The following is a 19,846-nucleotide window of genomic DNA, read 5'->3' on the forward strand; positions in this document are numbered from 1 at the left end:
ATGTGATGATTTTACCATCAATATGTTCTAATTCAAAATATTAAATACAAACATACTCTGTGTGTGTTTATAATTTTGGCTAATAAAGGACATCTTATTCAGAGTGCTCATTAATATGAATTTCAGCTTTTTCATATAGTTTTTCTTGGATACTGTGTTTCATGCCACATTCTTGTAACCGTTCTGGCTTCTAGAAGCTTACATACTTAAGAAACATCAGAAAACAGCATCAGATGGCAAGAATTTTTAAGTTTCTTATTAGCCCTGATTATGTGGGGCTGTTAAGCTAGGCTCTGCTCATGCCCTTTGTTTCACAAAAAATTTCAGTAAAAATATCTGGCTGACAAATCTCAAAAACCAATCATCAATGGGGAATCCTCAAATGATGAGGGGGAGGTGTTTCTAGTGGGGTTCTAGAGGGATCAAGTAGTAGGCCTCATGCTATTCAACATTTTTATCCATGAATTGGAAGTAAATATAAAATTGCTACTGATAAAATTTGCAGATAGCATGAAGATTGACAGATTGAGAAAATACTGGGTACTACGGGGCTCTTTAATCTTGTGGAGAAAGGTCTGACAAGAAACAATGGCTGGAAGCTGAAGCCAGACAAATTCAAATTGGAAATATCACAAATTTTTAATAGTGACGGTGACTAACCACTGGAACAAACTACCCAGAGAAGTGGTGGATTCTTCATTACTTGCTGACTTCAAATCAGGACTGGATTCTTTTCTGGAAGATAGTTTAGTCAGACACAAGTTATTGGGTTCAATATGGGGTAACTGGATGAAATGTATACAGGCGATGAGACTAGATTATGTTATGGTCCCTTCTGGCCTTAAACTCCTTGAGTGTATAAATAAACAAAAACTAAAAATCAGCTTCATTAAGAACACATCAAATATCTTGATAGTATAGGCCCTGCTTACATTAGAGAAATATGCAACCCCCTGATGTAGATGTTCTGCACCGATATAAAGCGGTGTTTAGTCCAATGATTTACCATATTAAATTAGACCCAAAGTAAGCCCCACTTTACATCAGCGCAGCACATCTGGAGTAGAGGAGTGCACCATGCAGATTTCTCTAATGTCAACATGGTCATAAATTGTTATGTAAATCCGGAACTTCTGATTGTGTATATTATAGATTTTGTATATGACACAAATATTTCACATAAAGCATAATGGCATCCTTTATTTGAGATGACTGTCCATTGAAAATATGGCTCAGATTATATTTTAAGATGAAGCTCCACTATAATTATATATTTAGGTATTGGGCATCAAACAATTACTACTTGCTTTGCCAAAGTGTTGAGCTGCATCAGGCTGCTGATGCCTTTTGTTCACCTACCCTTTGCAGCTCTTCCTGCATTTTCCACACACCCAGTTGAGGCAAAGCCAATTCCCCTTATTTCTGCTTCATGTGGGTCTCAATTTCTTCATCAGTTTTTCCTAATTAGTAATAGAATCATGTTCAAGTTCATGATTGCTTTGTCACTCTCTCTTTAGGACACAGAATAATAACCCATATATTGCATATTGCAGACGTGAAACAGTACTTTTGTTACTTAGTTAACAGTAACAAAAGTGTTTCCCAGGGAGAGAATAAATTTTAATATTATTTCAAAAATATGAGCAGATATAAAAACAAAGGAGTTTTAGTTAGTCCAAAAATGTAAATATCCAGAAAGTTATATCAGAAAACTATTTCCATTACATTTGAGAGGAACTATTTTTCATCCTTGAGTTAATGTCTGCACAAAGGGTGGAGGAAGCTTGTTTTATTCTACCTCATCTTTATTACATAGGTCATTGGTAGGGCCCTACCAAATTCATGGCCGTGAAAAACGCATCATGGACTGTGAACTCTGGTCTCCCCACCATGAAATCTGGTCTTTTGTGTGCTTTTTACCCTATACTATACAGATTTCATGGGGGAAACCAGACTGTCTCAAATTGGGGGTCCTGACCCAAAAGGGAGTTGCAGGAGGGTTGCAAGGTTATTTTAACGGGGGGATTGTGGTATTGCCACCCTCACTTCTGCGCTGTCTTCAGAGCTGGGTGACCAGAGAGTGGTGGCTTTTGGCCAGGTGCCCGGCTCTGAAGGCAGCGGCACCACCTGCAGCAGTGTAGATATAGGAGTAGCAGCACCGCAACCCCCCCTTACAATAACCTTGCAAAAACCACACACACACACACACACAACTCCTTTTTGGGTCAGGACCCCTACAATTACAACATCGTGAAATTTCAGATTAAAATAGCTGAAATGATGAAATTCACTATTTTTAAAATCCTATGACCGTGAAATCGACCAAAATGGACCATGAATTTGGTAGGGTCCTAGTCATTGGGTACATATAGGAGAACGATACTGCTTGTGAGATACATGTTTTGAAGGTCAGACAGTAGGTTTATGAAACGTTTAAGCACTTGCCAGAATTAGAACTTTGCTGTTATGAATGAGAGGTAGAGTACAAATGGCAGTTTCTTACGCCAATAAGCTTGCATCTTCTTATGTTAATTGTATGCCACTGAACTTTTTTGTAAGAAGGAATAACTTATTTAATATTCACAGTGATATAGTACAGGGTTATGTATTTCTAAATTGTCACCTGGCACTTCTAAAAATCATATTGTCTAAGGGAGTGGTTCCCAAACTTGTTCTGCCGCTTGTGCAGGGAAAGCCCCTGGCAGGCTGGGCCGGTTTGTTTACCAGCCATGTCCGCAGGTTCGGCTGATCGCAGCTCCCAGTGGCCGCGGTTCGCTGCTCCAGGCCAATGGGAGCTGTGGGAAGCGGCGGCCACTACGTCTCTCGGCCCGCGCTGCTTCCTGCAGCTCCCATTGGCCTGGAACAGCGAACCACGGCCACTGGGAGCCACGATCGGCCGAACCTGCGGACACGGCAGGTAAACAGCCCGGCCTGCCGGGGCTTTCCCTGCACAAGCGGTGGAACAAGTTTGGGAACCACTGGTCTAAGGGTATGAATAAGTTTCTTTGGAAACTTCTCGTTGATTTCTACAATTTCCATAATATTTCTAAGTATACTTTAAGATTTTAGCATTTTATCTAGCCACAATCAGTACACACAAGAAATGCATTCTTATACATTTAGTATATTTTTACCCATTCTCTCATATTACAAAACATAACCAGCTCTATGGTTGTAGGAGTATATTTGTTTGGACAGTTATACATTTTAAAAGTTACCTCCGCTCTACTTTTTAATCTTGATCTTGATAGTTTCACCTTGCTTACTGTTAGACCTGGTTGGGAAACAGATTTCCTGTTCTGAGAAAAGTCAAGTTTTTTGAAAATCCAAAAACTTGTAATTTTTTGTCGAACTAGATGTCTGAAATATTTTATTTCTGAAACACCAAAATGTTCCTGCTCTGGAAACATTTCAGTGGAGCCTGAATCCAGACACTCTGAGAGGCTCAGCTCCATGGCAGACTGCCAGGTGAGTGGGCAAGCTAACAGAAAATTAGGCTGGTTTCTGCTGAAATTTGAACAGAATTGACACATTACCATGATACATTTTGATTTAGAAAAATGAGCTTTTTCCAATGGAAAAATGTATCGCTGGAAAATTTCCAACCAGCTCTTTGTCTGTGTCTTGAAGTTTGGAAGCATCAATATCAATGCTTAGAATATACAGACAATGCACACTTCCGTTCATAGGTTTTCCTGGCTCCTGTGACATATTCGTACATTTTTCAGTTGAAGAGACTTTTCTAGAAATACACTTTGTATTTTTCATGTCTTATTAAGAGACATGAAGATTTCAGTTAATTATCTAGGAGAAGATCATCCTAGCTTTTCATGTGAAAGCTAGAATGTCACTTGAATACAACAAATCAAATATGAAATGCCCTACAGCAAAAATTAATGAACCCTTTTGCCCTTTAAATAATGATAAGGTTCAGTTGTATTACCTGTATGCTATTTTCAGTGACATTAGTTCTCACAAACATAATTATCAGGTGAATTATCCCACGATTCTTCCTCGTGAAATTCTTTCTGCATTTCCCCACTGTAGGTGGTCTTGTTATGGAACTATTCAAACCAGTGGAACCTGTAGGGGTCTGGCATGCATCTGAACATTCCATAACCAAATAACCTCTTACCCATCTTCAGTTCTTCTTTTCCACCAGCAAAGACAAAGGAAAAAGATCCCCATTATCCTATTTTATGTTTGCTAACTGCTATCTTAAGTTGTTAGTTTAATTTTCAGAGTTGGCAGTTTGTAGGTTTGACAGTTGTGTGGGAAATCTGAAGGGAGGAAAGAGGTGACATTTAGAGCAGACTGTGGTTTCTCTTTATAGTGCAAGTGCTCTCTCACTTTTCCACCTTTTGCCAGAGGCTCATGAGCTAAGATGAAATCAGTCATCAGGAAAGGACAAGATCTGAGCCATGAACACATTTGAAAATAGGAATATGCTTCTTACAAGGTGTTGAACTCTAAGGTTTGTTTATTGAATATAGGAGTCATACTTCAGATGCGTTCCATGTTGTTCCAAGAAATGCATTTGAAAGTTCTCAATTTGAAGGCCCCAATGCATTCAGTAGTAAACTCTGATGAAATTTTGGAAAAAAATGAACAACACTAAGTCAACTACTAGGTGACTGAACATTTACCAGTATCTTTCTTTGTATGCTTTGTGGGGAAAAGACTATGTACTACCCTGTGTTTGTACAGTGCCTAGTAGAGTGGGGCCCCACTCATGGTTTGGCTAGACACTACTGTAATAAACACGATTTCAGAAAGAAGTTGCTATCTTACCATGATCAGAGGTTTTTTCAGTATCTGCAACCTTTTCATGCAGTCTCTAATGCCAGCAGAAAAGAAGAGAAAAGCTGAATGAGGTAATGTATTTTATTGGACCAACTTCTTTTGGTGAGAGAGACAAGCTTTTAAGCTACACAGAGCTCTGTGTAGCTCAAAAGTTTGTCTCTAACCAACAGAAGTTGGTCCAATGAAATACATTACCTCACCCACCTTGTCTTTCTAACATCCTGGGATCAACATGGCTACAGCTACAGTGCATACAGCAAAAAAGAGCATTTCACTACTAAGCCTTTCCAACCCTGGCAAAACAGACAGATGGGTAGCCTTCATTTCCTCCTGGTATGTCTTCCTCAGATGCAGCACCTTTGTAGGAGTAATGATGATGGTACCAGAGAGAGCTTGGAAACAGTACTATCCTTTTCTGCAAGCTCTTTTCTGTCCTTTGGGGAACTATTTGTTCCATTTCCAGACCTGAAAATCAACCACCGGTCAGGAGGGTTTGAGAAACTGGGAGAAGCTATACTCTTCAGTTTGAGTACATGACTCCCTCACACCCTTTTTGGGTATCATTCTTATAAGAGGGGGGTCTACTGAGGAAGAATGTCTCCCTGTTAACGTATGAGTCAATAGAATGGGGGCTAGAACTTTCATAGATTCATAGATATCAAGGTCAGAAGGGACCATTCGATCATCTAGTCTAACCTCCTGCACAATGCAGGCCACAGAATCTCACCCACCAACTCCTGCGATAAACCTCTCACCTATGTTTGAGCTACTGAAGTCCTCAAATCATGGTTTAAAGACTTCAAGGTGCAGAGAATCCCCCAGCAAGTACCAGTGTGCCATGCTACAGAGGAAGGCGAAAAACCCCCAGGGCCTCTTCCAATCTGCCCTGGAGGAAAATTCCTTCCTGACCCCAAATATGGCGATCAGCTGAACCCTGAGCATATGGGCAAGATTCACCAGCCAGATACCCAGGAAAGGATTCTCTGTAGTAACTCAGATCCCACCCCATCTAACATCTCATCACAGGCCATTGGGCCTATTTACCATGAATATTTAAAGATCAATTAATGCCAAAATCATGTTATCCCATCATACCATCTCCTCCATAAACTTATCGAGTTTAATCTTAAATCTTTTGTGGGCCACAGGGCCTGGACTATGACTATGATCCTGACCACTGCTTCGCCCCAAGGCCCTGCCCCCGCTTGGCTTTTTCCTCCCAAGATCCTGCCCATCGCTCAGATGGGGGACAGAGGGCAGAGAGGAGCACCCACCGGCAAAAACAAAAGTCAGCACCTATGGATGGTAGTGGAGATTTATAGCAGGGCAGTAGCAACAGGGAATAGTGGAGGCTCCTCGCAATGAGAATAGGGGCAAAGTTCCTAGTGGATCCTTGGACTCAATGAGTTTGCAGGCCCACGTCATTTGTCTGTGCCAGAGCCCCCTTAAATCCTCTGCTGGAAGTGTGAGAAGGCAATTCCACAAGATTTACTCTGCAGACTTCCCTGGGCTTGCTTTCTTCTTCCCAAAAGGTTTTTCACAGGAGATTATCATATAGCCTTAAATACCTGCAAGTTCCTTTTTAATTAAGCCATTTTTGCTTAAGAAATTCCTACATTAAAAAGTTGCAGAAATTGGATCTAAATGTTCCTAAAACTGTTAATTTAACCAAGTTGCTTTTTGTAAGGAAGGAGCGAAGTGGAAAAAATCCCAAGTTTCATCACCATACAGTTTAGAATGGCTAAAGTATTAAATACAGGAAATTAGTATTTATTATGGAAATTCCAATTTACCTCGAGCCTTTACATGTTTGCATAGATTGTGTTCTTTTTGAAGATACTATAGAAATAACCACTGTAAAAGAGAATACTGCTTTGACTGCAGCAATAGAATCAACTTTGTTTGACCATGAATAATTGAAGTCTTTGAGTTAATGCTGCTTTTAAGGAGTTTTGGATCAGTAAATGTAACTTAATTGCAGGAAAAGTCTTTTGGATGGAATTTGTGACCACATTTCAAAGACGCTCTTTTCATTTTTCCCTTCTGGGTTAAATAGTAGAAGGTTCACTTAGATTATTCAGCATAGCAACTGTAATTACTAGTCCTAATACTCCATTTTTATCTTGATCTCAGAGATGTATATTGCGGCACACAGTCTTTACCTCTTTATATTTTGTTTCCTTATTCATTTTGCTGGAAGGATTTGTTACTCTGTGGGATGTTATTGGGTGGAATGTGGCAATATGTTTGACTCCTGTGGGGATTTTGAACTTTACATTTTATGTATCTAGTTAGAATTATCCCATGAAGGAGTCTGTCTTGAGAAAGGCCCCTGAAGGAATAAAAGTTTAAAGCACTCCTTACTGAGTTCTCTCTGCCCTGGAAGAAACTGTGGTTCCTGTGTTCAAACTGAATGTATTCCCCAAAAAATCCACCATAGACATAGGGCCATCCATACTGGGGCCCTATATCTCTGCATTAGCTTCAGAGTTCCCTGACATGCTCCGATGGAGCCAGACTGCTGGGGAATCCTGCACATGTAGCTATCTCTGGAACTGCCTTTTAAGGGGGTTCTCCAGGGTGCAGGAGTGTCACACAAAAATTCATACAGCCTTAATCTATAAAACCTCCAGTGTCATATGGGGGTGGACAATGCTCGGCCCTGATTCACATGAATCCATGGGCCAAATTTTAGAGGGGCCCTTTTGAGGGTAGGAGGAGCGTTCCTGTGATCAATATCTCCTTTCTAATGGCAACAACTCCCACTGAACTAACTTGCAGGAAATGAATTGGGCCTCAGAAGTACAGGTAGGCCAACATACTGCTATGGTGCCTTGTCGGGATAGCAGAGGATCTTGTGGTATTGTGGTCGTTCTAAGCAAAGAAAAGTTAAAATAATCTATAGAGCCAACACCTTATATGTCTCACTTCTAAGTACTGCAGAGACAGCTGACTCCTCTCCTCCCAAGTAAATCTGTGGCAGTCTGCAGGTAGTTATTGTCTCTTAAGGCACTGGGAGATCTTCAGGCACTGTTGTCTATACATTGACATTTATTTTATTAATTTATTCTTTATATTCCAAATCTAATAGAGTGGGACATGACTGTAAGTAAGTAGCAGCAAGTACTAAAAGAAATGATACACAGGTGATTTAATCCTTACTGAATTAATGCATTCCATGTCATTTTGTGCTGTTTCTTTCATTATTGTAGTAATTAGCTTTGCAGAATAGCATTCATTCCAGTCAGCAGGAGATGGAGAACAATAACAGACTTTACCAGCAGCAGGGGGGAGCTTACCTTGCTTTGTTACCTCAGTGAATTCTCTGCAGGCTAATCTAAATGTATGGCCAGGATGCCCACCCCCACAATGGGGAATGACTGAAACTTCCCTAGGGGAAAAACCTCAATCACCTGATTAGATCTGTTGTCAATGAAAACAAAATATCCAAAGCCCATCAAATATAACAGTCTTTCTCCTAACATGCCATTTCAAACCTTCAATGGCTACAACCTTTGTAGTTTGAGCAAATGGTGACACTTGTGAGACAATCATTTGATTTAAAACAAATAAACAAAAAATGGTTTTAATTTATTAGAATATTGAGAAATTATACAGCAGCAAAAATATAAAGTTCTTGTGGTTTCAGGTGCAGTATTACCAATAAACTGTACAGGAAAATTTTATATATGTGGCTTTTTTTTTGTAGTTATGAAATGAAATATTAAATGGCCAAAATACTGAAATTTTAAAACAATAAAATTAACTAGGAAGTGTGACATCGTTTTCTAACACAAAACAATAATATCGTTTGACATGTAGCATGTATACAACAATGGTGATAACCAATATTTAAGTGAAGATTTGATGCTGTCATTCACTTGCATAAAACTTCATCAATTTCTTTTTTATGCTAATTGTCTGAAAATATAGGACTTTGCGGTCCATCTAGTTCAATACCCTGTCTCTGACACTGGTCAACACCAGATGCTTCACAAGACAATGCAAGAAACCTTATAGTAGGCAGATGTGGATTGATTTTTCTTCCATGAAAATCTCCCAATTTCTAATAGTTAGAGATTGGCTTAAGACTTGAAGCATGGAGTTTTATAATCCTTCTAAAACTTTTTTAAAATTTACTGGATGTTCTTCATATCCATATAAAAGACCTATCTGGCTTTAAGATTAAACTCGATAAGTTTATGGAGGAGATGGTATGATGGGATAACATGATTTTGGTAATTAATTGATCTTTAAATATTCATGGTAAATAGGCCCAATGGCCTGTGATGGGATGTTAGATGGGGTGGGATCTGATTTACTACAGAGAATTCTTTCCTGGCTATCTGGCTGGTGAATCTTGCCCATATGCTCAGGGTTTAGCTGATCGCCATATTTGGGGTCGGGAAGGAATTTTCCTCCAGGGCAGATTGAAAGAGGCCCTGGGGGGTTTTCGCCTTCCTCTGTAGCATGGGGCACGGGTCACTTGCTGGAGGATTCTCTGCTCCTTGAAGTCTTTAAACCATGATTTGAGGACTTCAATAGCTCAGACATAGGTGAGAGGTTTTTCGCAGGAGTGGGTGGGTGAGATTCTGTGGCCTGTGTTGTGTAGGAGGTCGGACTAGATGATCATAATGGTCCCTTCTGACCTTAGTATCTATGAATCTATAAGTGCCCAATTGTTCTTGGTCTAAATGACATACTCTGGCAATGAGTTCCACCGTCTAATTATGTATAATATGAAAAATATTTTCTTTTTCTAATTTTTCATTTTCATTGACCATCCCCTTTTGTTGTATTATGAGATAGAAAATAGAAGATCTTGATTCATCTTTGAACTATTCACCATTTGGTATACTTCTATCATGTTCCCTTTTATTCAGCTCTTTGAAAATAAATAATCTGTCTTTTCAGGCTCTTCATGAGAGCTTTTCTGTGCCCCTTATCATTCTTGTCACTCATCTCTGAACTCTGGGAAGAGGCTGGTGTAACACATATACTGCATTACTTGGAGATAATGGGCCAAATTTTGTTCTCAAAGTAGTCTAAATCCAGAGTAATTCAACAGAGGTCAATGGAATTACTCTGGTTTACTGACACACTGTGTGAGAGCAGAATTTGGTCCACTGTTGTCTCCCATAGCAGGCTTTTGAGATAGAATTTAAACTACATAATGCATTTATGCTTAGCAAAATTTGGAATTTTTGTGGAGGGGAATTTCACAAATTACACAATCTGCAGTGAAGGGTCAATTCTTGTGGCAAATACAGGTAACATTTTATTAGCAACACCACTTCTCTGTTACTACATTCAGCAGGAGAGATATAAGCCTTGCTTCATAGTGCCTCTCAATGGCACAGCAATATTTTGAAGGAAAAACTGACGTGGGGCTGGTTTAACAGCATCACATTGCCCTTGAGTTGAAGAACACAGAGCTTTTTTTGTTCTTCTTTTACTAGTATCTAATTTAAACTTATTGAGTTTCCACTCAACCACTGCTTCATACTTTAAATAGCTTCACCCGTGCAGAGCAGGGACTGGAAATGGAGCAAGAGTGGTTTGTTGCTAAATGCTTCTGCTGCTAAGCACTCAGTGGGCCAAATTCACCCCTGGTGTAACTCCGCTGAGGATAATGCAGTTACATCAGGGATTAAGTTGTCTTTTATATTCAAATAATTGTTTCTCAGCTAATATTAGATATAATTTAAAAAGCTATGTTAAGAGAGCAGTAACACTGCATGGTTAAGCACTCAAAATCAGGAAATGAAGATTCAAAGGCACCCTTTACTCTGCCCTGCCAGTATATGAATTATGATTGTAGTTTATACTATTTCTGATATGCAATAGTCTATACATTTTTCTATGATTTTAGATGTAAATATGTAGTATCTTGTGGCATTAGGCACCACTCTGTGTGTGGCATATAGTTCATGAAAGTCATTAAGTCTCATTCCCTGAATTACTCATAGGAAAGGTTTGCTGCTAACTGAAAAGAAAATGTGTTTGGCTCCCTGAAAATTACTAAAACAAATACCAGAGAGAGAGAGAGAGAGAGAGAGAGAGAAGAAACCTTATTCAATAAAAAGACTGGGCTTGAGATATGGGTTGTTAGAGTCTTGCCTCAGCCAACTTGAACCTTAAGTAAACTCTTCTGTGCACCACAGTTGTTCGTTATGTTCAGGTGTCACTTGGCTCTACTATTGAGCTGTGCACTTTATGAATGTAACAAGTAATCCCCATTCAAAATGTGCGATAGGTGTGCGAAGTGCAATTTTCCATAAACTTGATCAAATCAAACTCAGTTTTCACTGGAACACTCAAACATACTTTCCTTCAAAGAGGATGATAACCTGCCAAATTTGAACTTTCTAAATTTAGCTGTTTTGACTTGAGATGTTCAAATAAATAGTTGCAAGAATATTTTTGTAATGGGAAAAGTGGTGGGTGTTTGCCATGCTCCGCATTCTCAAAAACAGCTGATTTATTTTTTATTCAAACAGTCAAAAATATTTAAGTTTTGTGCAGAGACTAAGGATGGAAAAGTGAACATTTCTCAAAGGTATAAGTAAATGGAAACATTTGTGCAACCCTAGCTATATCCATCACAGCACACATATAATAGTGATTTCAGACACTGTATTTCAAGAGCAAATACCTAAACCATATCTAACATAGCTGAGGTGTTTCCTACTAACTATTAATATCACATACTAAGGTTCACAGAGATTCAGCTAGAGTAGATCACACTTTATCAATATTTCTAGTATAACACTCGTTTATCAGTAATTTATATAAATGTCATAAAAATAAGCTCCAGGTGGAATCTAGGTATTTATACTGAAGACTGATGTTTTTACTACATAATTTGTAGTCCATATAAAAACAAACTGACTACAGATTGACTCTGCAAGCACTAAGAAATAGAATGTGGAAGCCAGGACACTGCCACACAGAGCCCTAATATCTATGCAACAAAGCCCATAAAACCAGATTTTTAAATTCTTGTTTCATTACATTCTTTAATTCTTGTTTGCGTTACATACAATGGTTTGGTTTGATGAATAATTATAGGGTCTGTGTTATATGTGTTTGTGTTAGTGTTATATATGTGTTAGTGTTACAAGCATGGCTTTTTTACTGTTATGGAGAATCAAATCACTGCATCTTTCTATGTTCATAGCTTTTTGAAATAAACATGTCTATCTAAGATCAAGAGGGAGACGGTGCCACACATCTAGTGCACAAAGCAAATAATAGTAGTAATATACATATAAGTATTGCCCTTCTGTTTGAGCAAGATCTGTGTTCCAGTGACAGCGAATGCATTGCATAGATGTTAAACCACTAAGGTACTAGAGTGATGGTGTATTATACATGCATAGATAGCTAGATTTGATAAGAAAGCATTCTAAAGACATGACATTCCCAGTCTAGGTAGAGACAACATGAGAGCATTTCTAGGCATTTTTAATTTACTTTTTCATGTCACAAAGCTATAGCCATTTTTCATGTTAATGCACAGGCACAATGTTCAATTTTACCCCAGTGAAGAAAACCATTTGCACCTGCTGATCAGGTTCTGAAGATGGAAGATTTTGAGACAGGAGGGAAACCAGGAAAAAAAGCAAGAGAGAAATATATAAGAGATTTGGTTTTATACAGTATTTTACATAATCCTCCTGACAAACTGAAATGAAAATAAGGGCAGTGTACAGTAAGAAAACTTTCAGTTAAATGCATACGCACCTCGTAGAAATAATATAGTTGACTAAATTAAGCAGTGTCTGTCCGGGTCCTAAATATACTAGACTTTTTACTTTTTGTAAAGTATGAATTGATACATTTTTCAGATGGCCTCAGTATTAATGTTGCATGTTTGCAAGGTGTATGTATGTGTGAATGTGCGCATATGTGTGTGTATAATGGTTTATGAGCCACACCTACCCTTGGAAATTGAGCAGAGGTTGATGGTACTAGTGAGCTTCCAAGAAGCTTCCAAACTAACTGACCATTCTTTCAGTAATCTGTAGGACTTCAAAATCTTTTCTGTGCCACTGGTCTTCATGAATGATGAAGCCAGCACGGAGGCTTCAGGTCCAATGTTGGGGGAGATTTTCCATTTCTCCCAACTGGGGGTCATTTCCACTTATTCTTGAGGCTAATACTCAAGAATCAACATTTGATTCTGGCCATCCCGAAACCTATTGACTTGTTCCTAACGTCCCTTTTTGGGGAAAGATTATGCAGAAGTGTATAGTGGGGCAAGTTGGGTAGCTTCTTGTGTTTTTATTCTTCCTGGACCCTGGTCAATCAGATGAGGGATGGGTATGTGAGAGAAACTGCACTAATTTAGTTAGTTGATTATCTTCTTCTGGTAGTAGTATCTATACTGATTATTTTAGATCTGCCAGCAGGTTTTGATATCATTAACCATGAGGTTCTGTTGCCTCACCAGCAGATCTTAGCATGAGCAGACAGTGTTGCTCATGAATGGCTCTTCTCCTATCTTTCTGAGAGGCCTAGAGTGTAGTGGTGGGCAAATTGCTCCTCCACCCTGAGGCCTCTCTTGTGCAGACTAACCCAAGAGGTCTATTATGTTTCTCATTTTGTTTAGTGTGTATATGACTTAATGAAAATCAACATTAACAATTCAGAGAACTCTCAGTTAGCAATTCTAAAACTTTTGCATGCACGTTATCTGGACATGCTTATTTTAAAATATCTAACTTAAGTATCTCCTGTTTAACATCCTTCTGAGTTACTGCTGGAATAGAAAAGTATATCATCATCATCATCATCATGATATGAATATATCTGTTTTTTCCCCAGAAACAGAACAGAAATATTTACTTACCACTTCTGCCTTTTCTCCAGTATCATTAACAATTCTACCTGGAAGCAGGGTATGAATGAGCTCTCCGCATCATAGAGGCGACAGCGAGCAGAAAGCAGCTGCAGAGATAGGAACAGTGGTGAGCAGCAGCAAAGGCGGCAGTGAGCAACAAATGGCAACAGGGACAGTGGGCAGCAGCAGAGGCATTGCTTAACGCACCCTCCCCCCTTTTGGCTTGGAAGGTGAACCCCTGTGAATGCATCCCTCAATTCTGGGACTTCACGGACTTTGGACACCCAACTGTGAGTGGGGTGCAGTGGAGGGAAAGGGGAGTGGTGTGTTAAAGGAACATTCGTTCATCAGACTCTCTCACCATAAGGTGGGAAACTAACGCAAAGGACACTGCCCGACGCAACTGTGGGGCAGGTGTCTACTTATGGTTTGCATGCTTTTCAATCATTGTTGCAGTGTCTCCCCAAAATTAATGTTGAGCTCCTGCTCTCTTTTAATAAAAATCTTCTTTTGTTATACACAGGCTCAGCACTTGTAAGTGGGGAAGTACTGACTCTCAGAGGCACCCAGAGTTAGTATTTTTTCCCCCAGATTACTGGGTGGGGGCTTGAGCTAGTTTTGTTTTGAAATGTTAAGAGGAACCCCTAGATATTGAACTTGGCCCTTGGTGCAGGTGATACCACATGGCAGAAGGGTTACAGACTATTTATATCTATTAATGGAATAAAACCATTGTAAGGATTCCCTTTGTTCTTAAATACTTTTAAAAACTCCTTATTGTCCTTAACTCTGTGGGCCATTGATTTATTCTTGTCTCCTTTTGATTCCCTTATCAATTTTTACAATTCTTATTTTCTAATTTATATTCATTGCTGTCAACTCCCTCTTTTTTCCATTTGTTATATGTGGTGGGTTTTTTACTTTGTTATTATTTTTGTTTGTTTGTTTGAATAACTACTTTCATGTCCCCTCTAAACCAGGTTGTTTTCCTAACCAGCTTAGTCCTTATTCTTGACTGTGGATTTTGGGGCATTGAGTAAGATATTCTTAAATAGATACCAATGATAATTCACATTTTTTTCTGTTCAAATTCTTTTTCACAGCTGATTTGGCTGATAATTGTTTTCAGCTTTGTGGAATTGGCCCTTTTAAAGCAGGAAGTATCTACATTATTGGCTTAGACTTTATTGTGTTTGCAAACAATAAAAGTGATCAAGTCAAGATCACTTGCATCAAAGAAATCACTACTTTTTAGTTCTGTGATCAATTCATTGTTATCCATCAAGATGAGGTCTAACATGAAACTCTCTGCTTTTTGGGTTAAGAAATTATCATCTGTAATTGTCAGAAATTCTGATGTCTTTGTACTGGCAGCATTAGACCTTAAGCATGTTTCACTCAAATTTCAGAGTAACAGCCGTGTTAGTCTGTATTCGCAAAAAGAAAAGGAGTACTTGTGGCACCTTAGAGACTACCCAATTTATTTGAGCATAAGCTTTCGTGAGCTACAGCTCACTTCATCGGATGCATACTGTGGAAAGTGTAGAATATCTTTTTATACACACAAAGCATGAAAAAATACCTCCCCCCACCCCACTCTCCTGCTGGTAATAGCTTATCTAAAGTGATCACTCTCCTTACAATGTGTATGATAATCAAGTTGGGCCATTTCCAGCACAAATCCAGGTTTTCTCTCACCCCCCCCCCCACACACGTGGGGGGGGGGGGGTGAGAGAAAACCTGGATTTGTGCTGGAAATGGCCCAACTTGATTATCATACACATTGTAAGGAGAGTGATCACTTTAGATAAGCTATTACCAGCAGGAGAGTGGGGTGGGGGGAGGTATTTTTTCATGCTTTGTGTGTATAAAAAGATATTCTACACTTTCCACAGTATGCATCCGATGAAGTGAGCTGTAGCTCACGAAAGCTTATGCTCAAATAAATTGGGTAGTCTCTAAGGTGCCACAAGTACTCCTTTTCTTTTCACTCAAATTGAAATCCCCCATGATAATGCACCTTTTCCCTCCCTACACATTATAGATAGTGCTTGAGGAGCCAGTCATTCTGTTCCCTTGTGTGATAGGTGATCTGTAACAGACACCAAGTAGTGTGGCGTGCCTCATCTTGTACTATATCTGTTAGAACATTGCATTTAAGGTCATTTTCTTCTGAGTTGTCAGTGACTCGGAAATAGGTAATGCCATTTTTTACATGGAGTGCAACTTCCCCTCCCCTTGTGCCCACTCAAGCCTTCCAGGTTATAACCATTGATTTTAACATTCCAATCACACAATTATTTCCACCAGTTTTCACTAATACCAACTAGGTCAAAATTATGCCCATAAATGAGCAATTCCAATTCCAATTCCTTTTATTATCCAGGGTTCTAGCCTTGGTGTAGGCAATTAAAGAATTTCTTCTCTTCATGTCACTTGGTTCTTTGATTATTTTTGTTTTCAACATCACGAATTAGTTCTAAATGAGTGCTCATTTGTTTCCCCTTTACCCTCTCCTGTGGTTATTACTTTAATGTTCTCCTGACTAATCTAGCGAGCCTGCCTCCTAAAAGTTTGGTTCCCCTTCAACTGAGATGGAAGCCAATGTTCTCCAAAATTTAAAACCTTCTACCTTACACAACTGCATTTTCCACTTTTATGCATCCGATGAAGTGAGCTGAAATGAGCTCACGAAAGCTTATGCTCAAATAAATTAGTTAGTCTCTAAGGTGCCACAAGTACTCCTTTTCTTTTTACCTAGCCAATGGTTCACTTCCAATTGAATCATGTAAGTGTTCCTACTGTATAATGTGGGAACTTGTTTATGTTTTATAAACATAAATACGCGCAGAATACAGATTTGCCTCATCCACACAAGCAGTGAAATACCAGTTCAGGGGGACCCCAGTGGTTGCCAGCAGCAATGAATTTCCTAAAATATGTGGGTCTGTACCATCTTCTATAAGTGAAGCAGAAAAAAGAGTGGTGGTGGCTTTTCCTTAAATTCCAGGTGACAGCCAGTGTGGGTGAGATAATATCCTTTATTGGACCAACTTCTGTTGGTGAGAGAGACAAGCTTTCCCGCTTACAAAGAGAGCTGTAAATGAAGTATATCACTTCATCCACCTTGTCTCTCTAATATCCTGGGACCGACACAGTTACAACAACACAGCAGAGGACAGCCGCACTCTTTTCCGATATTACTGATACGCCATATCTGTTATACTTTCTAATTATGTATTATAAATTAATCTTGTAAAATCAGATAGCGTATTCCATATGTACCGAAACTACAAATTGTTTCAATTTGCTCTGATATACAAGAAGAAATACTCCCTTGTAAATACTGATTCTACTACACAACTAAACTATTCAAAGCAGAGATGCTCCATGAAACTAGATGAAAATGCAGTATTGTATTTCCTAAATCTGAATCAGTGGTCTGTTAATCTCCAAACGGTGTTTTCTGATCAACAGTCAAAAAGTTCAGAGGTTTATCTTACTCATTTGGGTCAGTAAAGTTGGAGTAGAAATGTCAGATTGACAATGTCTATTGACATTTCCAGTATTTTCTTTCCCCAGATGGGCTGAAAATACCACAAGAGCAGTCTTTTGCATGTTATGTAAGCACTTCCAGTCCTAACTGAAACCCAGAAGCACAAAGGCTTGTGGGAAAATAACAAATAACTGGAACAAAAAGTGATTCAGACTTCTTCAGACCTGACTAAAGGTTTGGTTTGGGTGTTGAGTGAGATGTCTTATTATGTCTAAACTGGTTTGACCATCTTTAAACTGAATATTCAAATAGTGAGTGGTTGAATTTTTTATTTACTGTTTCACCATGTCAGCACTGCCTTTGAGTCACAGAAAACTAGAATGTACACACATATGCTCAGGTTAAACTTATGAAATCAGGCAAAATACATGCACAGAGCTTTGCAGAGACATGTTTATAATTGGATTGTGTACAGTGCAGATTGTACCTTCTGTGTTTTGACTTGACTCAGACTCAGTATGATCTTTACCTGTTGCTGAAAAGATATACTCAGAGCTTATTTCTGGATAAATTTACGCTCCCACCTTCAGGTGTCACAAGTCTTCACTGCTGTTCTGACTTTTTTTTTTCCCCTATGTGGCTATGCTTTGTAAAGCTAATGTATTAGCTATAGGGTTAAAAGCAAAACACAAATGTACAATGGTATCTGGCTGCTCACACTTAGTGAATTTCAAACACAGTCTAAAGGTTTTCCCCTACTTTTAATCATATGAAGGAGAAGCACTATTCATTCAACACCTGCTTTGTTCTTGTCTTTATTATGTTCATCAACAAAGAGCTGTTCTCCTTTGGTCTATAGTACAGAGGAACTAGCTACTTTCATCATGCAGTGTACGGCTAACCTCCCTTTGCTCATTGTGGTAATTATAATGTAGTCATTTTTATAGTCTAAAGGCTGTCATCTTCAGTTCTGTGATGCTGGTGTCTCTATACCCACTGGTCTTCATCTATGGGCTTAATCTGTAGCAAGGGAGATTTAGGTTTGATACTAGGAAAAGCTTCTTACTATAAAGATAGTTGAGCTCTGGAATAGGCTTCCAAGGAAGGTTGTGGAATCCCCATCATTGGAGGTTTTTAAGAATAGATTGGACAAAATACACCCTGTCTGGGAGTACTTGGTCCTGCCTCAGGCAGAGATCTGGACTTGATCATCTCTTGTGGTCCCTTCCAGCCCTACAGGTCTATGATTCTATGATGTGAGAATTCAATTTTGATGGCAAAAAAAGATCACAGAGAAGGGGGTAATCCTTACTTGTTGCTGTATGGCACTGGATTCCTGGAGAGAGCATGCCCTTTGGGAACAAGATCCTAGAAGATATGAGGGACACTGGGGATCTCAAAGACCTATTTTCTGTCTATATTCTCCACAATAAATGTTTGTTCAAGGGGAAACAGATGTGGAAGAAAGAATACATTCCTGATTAAAAGACCTTGTTTTAATTTACATATTACAACCATAGAGTGGGAATTATGGGTCATACACTTGCTCCTAAAGGGAGGAAAAAAGTCAAAAGACTAGGGTATTTCTATTTAACGCTCCATAAAGTAGGTTAGTTAGACTTACCAAAGATTCAAGTAACAGACAATTAGGTTATTAACCCTTCTATTGACCAAGTTTTGTTAGAGAGCGCTAGCTTATACTGAACTCCTTCTTGTACTAAGAACTAACCTGAATAATGTATCTCTCCTCTGGAGACTAACTTTATAGTCCCTTGGCTCTACCCATTGTTTGGTTTCAGCCAAACATCCCTTTTCACCTTAAATGCTGGATCTTCCCCAGGTTTTTTTTTAGTATTTTTCTTTTAATACTTCAAAACAATTTTCCCTCCTATCGTCCCTGAGCCAGGAGGAAAGAGTGCACCAGACATCCATGAACTGCAGAGGATAAGGAACAAAACCATAGACTAATATTTTGTAACTTTCCACATTGACCTCACTGGATAGCTGCCTTGCTACATTCCTGTCCCCTGCTAGTGCTGTGGGAAGCTGTACATGAGCAGCACACCCAAAACCTGCCACATGATCAACGATGGTGACTTCTAGCAAGTCCTGCTGCTACCTTTTATTTTCAAAGGAAATTTGGAATGATAAGAAATACTCCCCTTAGGTCTGAGTGCTGGCTCTCTTTTGCAGGGCAGGAGAAATGAAAATAAGATCTCTGCATATTCCATTCTATATTGGTTTTTATACCATGCTTATCACTGTAGTATCTGAACACCTTCCGGTAGTGCATTAAGCAATGTGACTACACACCTGTCACATGTTGTTTGTTCTCTCTTCCTCTCCCCAGAGGGAGAAGCATCTGCAGTGGAGTGTCTTGTTTTGGTAGGGTGTGTTTTTTGGGGGGTTCTAATATAAATATACCTGTTGCTATGTTTTTATGTAAGAGAAGGCAGGTCAAAGAAATGCACCTTGCATTTGAAGAGGAAAGTGGTCCTTATTCCTCGGGGAGTTTGTTCCACAGTCTTGGACCACCCCCAGAGACATTTCTGTCTCCTACATGGATGAGCTTTACTCTGATTGTTGAGAGTTCCATTGTGACAGAGGAGTAGAGTTGCCAACCACAGTCTTTGTCCCAGGACTTCAGACAGTCTTTTAGATATCCTGGGCCCAGGCCATGGATCACTTTGACAATAAGGACT

General features: G+C 39.2%; 1 long non-coding RNA gene across 1 annotated transcript in view; it reads right to left on the reverse strand.

The window, feature by feature from the left end:
- The window catches only part of LOC141992653 (uncharacterized), a 25,254-nt gene continuing 5,408 nt past the window's right edge, over positions 1-19,846 (reverse strand). Inside the window, exons 2-3 of the long non-coding RNA XR_012640627.1 lie at positions 13,658-13,755; positions 1-735 (exon numbers count right to left, since the gene is read on the reverse strand). This is a non-coding gene — a long non-coding RNA (uncharacterized LOC141992653). The remainder of the gene's footprint in view (positions 736-13,657; positions 13,756-19,846) is intronic.

The sequence above is a fragment of the Natator depressus genome, chromosome 1 (genome assembly GCF_965152275.1).
Source record: "Natator depressus isolate rNatDep1 chromosome 1, rNatDep2.hap1, whole genome shotgun sequence".
NCBI lineage: Eukaryota > Metazoa > Chordata > Testudines > Cheloniidae > Natator > Natator depressus.